This window comes from Micropterus salmoides, unplaced genomic scaffold (assembly GCF_014851395.1).
Source record: "Micropterus salmoides isolate LMB-PRFRI ecotype aquatic unplaced genomic scaffold, ASM1485139v1 Ms_hic_scaffold_19, whole genome shotgun sequence".
Lineage (NCBI taxonomy): Eukaryota > Metazoa > Chordata > Actinopteri > Centrarchiformes > Centrarchidae > Micropterus > Micropterus salmoides.
Window position 1 is genome coordinate 2105315 of NW_024041039.1, and position 6275 is coordinate 2111589.

Below are 6275 nucleotides of genomic sequence, written 5' to 3' on the forward strand. Positions count from 1 at the left end.
TACATTACTTAAAGGTTAACGTTAAGCTAGCTAAAGCTTTATTTGCTAGTCTGCCTTACTGTTAGCTCCTTACCTTCACCTGTCATATATACATGGTGCTTCTTAACACTTTTTTGGCCAGAAACTTGGCCATTGCCTCCCTATGATTGTATTTTTCTCTCTGTGCTTTGGCTTTTCTGGTCCTGACAGGCTGCTGTGTTCACTTAAAGCGAGTGGAGACAGGGCCAGATTTAAGGAGTCAAAGTACAGGTTTAGCAAGGTGGTGCAAGATGTTAAACAGCTGTAATCAGAGAGACTACAACACCAGTTCTCAAGAAATGACTCTGCTGAGGGGTAATGATGGCGCAATGGATAAGACACATGCCTTTGGTGTAAAAGACCCGGGTTCAATCCCCCACTGTGTCCCATCCACCATTGTGTCTCTGAGCAAGATACTTAACCCCTCGTTGCTCCAGAGGCGTGTGGTATAGCAATTGTAAGTCGCTTTGGATAAAAGCGTCAGCTAAATGAATGTAAATGTAAAAAAATGCTTCTGTCTGGAGAGGCTTCCGACAGATCACCAGCTAAAAACCTAAATCCCCACACTCCAGCGATTCATGCCTTGCTAACGAGTTGAACCAGTTTTACTGTCGCTTTGAAATACAATAGGAAAGACCAGACACCATCCTCTGTCTCACCATTGATCCACCATCTCATCCTCCACCTCCTCCACCTTTCTTACCATCCTGGAGAGGGATGAAAACAGACTGTTGCACCCTGAAGCACTGTGCTGATCAGCTTTCTCCGGTGTTCAGACATTTTTTACACCTCACTGGAGACATGCCATGTGCCAGCCTGCTTCAAAGCCTCCACCATCATCCCTGTCCCCCAAAAAACAAGGACCACAGGACTAAACGACTACAGACCCGTCGCCCCTCTTTGGTAATGAAGTCCTTTGAGCGCCTTGTGTTGTCCTACCTAAAATCCATCACAGATCCACTCCTGGATCCCCTGCAATTTTCCTACAGAGCCAATAGGTCTGTAGATGATGCAGTAAACATGGCCCTTCACTACATCCTCCAGCACCTGGACTCCCCAGAAACCTACACCAAGATCCTATTTGTGGATTTCAGCTCTGCTTTCAACACCATCATCCCTGCCCTGCTGCAGGACAAGCTCTCCCAGCTGAACGTGTCTGACTCCAGCTGCAGGTGGATCAGAGAATTCCTGACGGACAGGAAGCAGCATGTTAAGATGGGAAAACAAGTTTCTGACTCCAGGAACCTCAGCACCAGATCCCCTTAGGGCTGCGTTCTTTGCCCTCCGCTCTTCTCCCTTTATACCAACAGCTGCACCTCGCCAGGGGTACTGTATAGGGGGGAAAAGTTAGGACAATTCCAAGGGGCCCTTACTGACAGGTGCCCCAAAAATAGGTCAAAACTAATATCAAATTATATTTATATAAACTATCATCATTGAGTATTTTCAATATAATAATAAAATTAATGATCTCTTTGTTTTTGGCAATAGAAGTTAAATATCCCCATTGACCAAAAAGTAAACATCCATATTGACCGACCACCCCCCTGTATCTGCATGAAATGGTTTGGTCCTGCTTTAGCGCACTTATCAGTGACGGTGTTTAGTTGCAGTCAGTAAATGCGCCAGAAATACAGTGATCACAATGTTGCCTAGTAAACCAAAATCTGGTTTTCAAAAAAGGAAAGACAAAGGATGTCAATCTGTAACCCAGTTTTTCACCAAGAAAGGTGGGCAGCCTTTAGTCTGTGAGTGGTGTTAACCTGTTGGCTTAATGTCCATAGTGAAATAAACTAGCTAGCTACAGACTAGTGTTAGCCTACATTTCATCAACATTTAATCACAGGGATTAGCAGACTAACAACAGATGAGTCAGCAGCAGCCCAGTCTACCCATAACTGTAGCCTCCCTGTCCCAGTGAAGAAGATGAGCAACACTGTGAATGACATGCCAGTTAGCATCATGCCAGGCAGTCTGTGGGATTTCTCTGTCTCTCTTGCTCTTTTTACCGTAACAAAAAAGAAAATGAAATGTTTATTAATGACAGAATTTTTAAATTACTTTCTCACAAAATGATCACTATGAAATAAAATAAAACAACCTCCTGTCTGTACTGGATGCTGGACAGTTGGAAAGAGTGAGTAGCTTACCTCAGCCTGCATGGAAGTTACAGACAATATTAAAATAATCCAGTAGACAAGTTCATTTAGATTTAATTGTGGCTGTTAAATGACATCTATAGATAATATTATTTTTACTATAAATATACACTGAGACTGTAAAAGATTGCCTTAAGGACATTGTTATGGTGGACATTAATCTTGCATCAAATAGTGAACTGCATACTGTATGTACAAATCACCAGCAGTAACTATTGTGCTAGTACTATAATAATAATAATAATAATAATCCTTATTTGTAGAGCACTTTTCAAAAACAAGTTACAAAGTGCTTAACAAGTATAAAGAATAATACAAAAACAAGATAAGAGCATGAAAAATTGAAAAGACTAAAATACAGATTAATATGAAATTAGTAAAATACAATAAAATAAAAGGGATAAAATAAAGTCAAATAAGATCGGAAAGGCTCTCCTGTAAAAGTATGTTTTAAGAAGGGACTTAAAAGAGTTCACTGACTCGGCCGACCTGATTTCCTCGGGCAGGCTGTTCCAGAGCCTCGGGGCCCTGACAGCAAACGCTCTGTCCCCTTTAGTTTTCAGTCGAGACTCTGGAACAGACAACAGACCTCTGCCCGAGGATCTCAAGGTACGTGCTGGTGCGTATGGGACTAAAAGGTCAGAAATATAACAAGGCGAGAGGCCATGAAGAGCTTAAAAAGTGATCAATAGAATTTTAAAGTCAATTCTAAAACATACTGGGAGCCAGTGTTATGAAGCTAAAATAGGAGTAATGTGGTCATATTTCTTTGTTCTGGTTAAAAGCCTGGCAGCTGAGTTCTGGACAGTCTGGAGTCGATCAATAGATTTTTGGGTTAAACAGGTGAAAAGGCTGTTGCAATAATCCAGGCCGTGATGAGATGAAGGCGTGTAAAATGGTCTCAGTGTCCTTAAAAGTTAACATAGATCGAGTTTTAGCTATATTTCTAAGTTGATAAAAACATGATTGAACAAGCTTTGTGGTGTGCTGCTCGAAATTTAAATTACTATCAAACCAAACACCAAGGTTCTTTGTGCCTGTGTGAGTACTAGTATTGAACTACAAGAAACAAGACAGTTGCAAGCCTTTAATTAGAGTTATGTAAAGCTTTGTGGTGACAACAGCTACACAGAGGGGGCCCAATTAGATTTTTTGTCATGGGGCCCAAAATTTCTGGCAGTGCCGCTGCATCAAGCTCCTAAAGTTTGCGGATGACACCTCCCCCATTGGACTCATTTCAGGTGGGAATGAGTCCGCCTACAGGTGGGAGATCGACCATCTGGTGACCTGGTGCAGCCAGAACAGTGTGGAGCTCAACGCTCTGAAGACTGTGGAGATGGTTGTGGATTTAAGGAAGAGCCCAGCCCCACCCTCATCCACCCCCATCATCCTGCATGACTCCACAGGTGCCACTGTGGACTCCTTCCGCTTCCTGGGCATCAACATCTCCCAGGACCTCAAGTGGGAGCTGAACATCACCTCCCTCACCAAGAAGGCCCAGCAGAGTATGTACTTCCTGCAATAGCTAAAGAAGTTTTGCCTGCCAAAGGCAATGATGGTGTACTTCTACATCCTCACTCGTGCTTTATGCTCATGTTGTGAATTTTTGCGCATTCTTGCCAGCATTGTGTATTTTTTGATCTACTTACTTTTTATATATGTATATTTCTATTTATGTTCATGTGTACTGTAAGCACCAATTTATACCAAGTCAAATTCCTCATGTATGTAAAAATGTACCTGGCAATAAACCTGATTCTTATTCTGACTTTAAATTAGCGGCTCCTGCACATCTGAATGGCCGAGTGTTTCAGATGACAAGTATGAAATATATTTTTTAAATGATAACAATTATTTATTTATCATGTAAATACATATAATTGTTTTGCTGTGATATGTGATATAATACAGTCAGTAAAATGTTGTACTTGATCCCATTTAAGGGTCAACCATAGACCTATGCACGGGCCCCCCTTTGTTTAACGGAAGGGTACCAACAATTTTGTCCACGTCCGTAGTTGTGTTTCACTCTAACATTGTTCAGAGACAAGGTCTGGCAAAGAACCATGACACAGACAGAACGTGAGATGCGCTACCAAGCTGCCGGACAGACCGACTAGAAAGTGAATCGCTGCTGACACCGAGGTTTCAGAGGAGAGAACAGTTTACCTGACTGCTGTTCCTGCAGTTCACTTTTATTATGTTTTTTTCTCTTATTGTGCCCTGATTGCATTTCATAAAGGATTTAAATAAATGTTAGTTAAGATAAAAAAGTAGTATTATCTGCCAGTCACACGCTTTAAATGTTAAAATATCTGTTACATACGGTGCTGCTGCTTATATTATTTCACTATCTGTAAACAAATTTCAGAGGTGAATGCGTGTGTCTGTGGGTGGGGATGCATGATAATGTGGGCTGGTGTGGCTCTAATGCCAGTGGTGAATTTTTGTCCCATTCTGCCCCTGAAATGAGGGGTTGAGTTCACGTGGGAGCTAGCAAAATTCACATGAAGGGAAAGCACCTCAAAGCCTGCCAATGGTTGTGTAACTACTGAGTATTTTAATTTTATTCAACTTTATACTTCTGCTACTAGATTTGTTTAAGACCTTTAGTTACTAGTTACATTGCATATTTTTTAATAATTAATAATAAAGATACACCAATTAATAAATGATGTTATATTATTATAGTTTAAGGTACACAGCAGCATATTAAGTAATAGAAATTACCTCCACCTTTACCAGCTGGAACATTACAGCAATGAACACATTGCTGTAATGCATCAATAATTATAAACCAAAAACTGAAATGTAACATTATGCAAAATTAGTACTTTTCCTTTTAAAGACGTTTTTTAAGCCTTTATTTGACAGGACAGTGGATAGAGTGAGGAAATGACGGAGAGAGAGATACACGGCAATATGCAGCAAAGGGCCACAGGCCGGACTTGAACCCGGGCTTCTGCAGTAAGGACTCAGCCTTGTACATGGGCGCACTCCCTGGAGCTGAAGCTCCACACTGGAGCTAACCACGTCCCTCCTTTTGATACTTACTATTATATTTACTTTACTTAATATACTACGTATATTTTGATGTATATACTTTTGTAAGCTCACTGTCTCTGCACCACAGTCCATTATAAACCACATAATACATGAAGTTTACGAAGGCAGGTGTTAGGTCTGCAGTCCTGCGAGTCTCTCTCTCCCCCTTACCGTGTGTGTGTGTCTGATTATAGGAGCGGAGCCAGGTGCACGGGAGTCAAGCCCAGCTGCTCGTCATCATCTCATCTAGCCTACTGATATATACCCGGTCATCCCTGCAACTCATCGCCAGATTGTAGTCTAAAACTGCTCCGTCGGTCTCCTTTCTAGCCTTCTACCTTTTAATCCCGTGTTACTGAACCTTGACGCTGTTGTTCTTGTGTACAGACTCCCTGCTGGACATTGACTCCTGTCTTCCACTCTGCTCCGTCCGGATTCTGGATTCCCCCGTGTGCTGAGTCTTGCATCTGAGTCCTACAGACTAACCCTAACAGTACAATCTGGCCGCCATGGGCTCAGCAGACTCAGTACAGGCTTCCCCCAGGGCTAGCTCATCTCCAAACCCCTCTCTCGAATCAGGGCATTCTGTTGGGCCAACATGAAAAACTGTTCAAGACTATGACAAGTAACAGCCAGGCCTTATTTGATCAAGTGCGGCTGCTTACTAACCAGATCTCTGTCCTCACCACCCAGCAGAGCTACGCCAATGCTGCTCCGCCCCCCACTCCAGCAGTTCTGCCATGGGAGCCTTTCGTGCCGGCCCTGGAGCGTTAAGTTGGAGACATGGGCACTTGCGGAGACTTCCTAACTCAGTGCTCCTTGGTGTTCGAAACGGCAGCGCCAAACCTACACCACTGAGCGCTCCTGCATTGCTTACCTGATTAATTCCACCTCTGGTTCCGCCCGATCCTGGGCCTCGGCTGTGTGGGAGAGCCGGTCTGCAGTGTGCCACTCATACCTGGCATTCACGGCAGAGATGAGAAAGGTATTTTTTTTTTACCACCCGGTGAGGGGAAAGGAGGCAGCCAGACGCCTACTATCCCTTCGACAGGG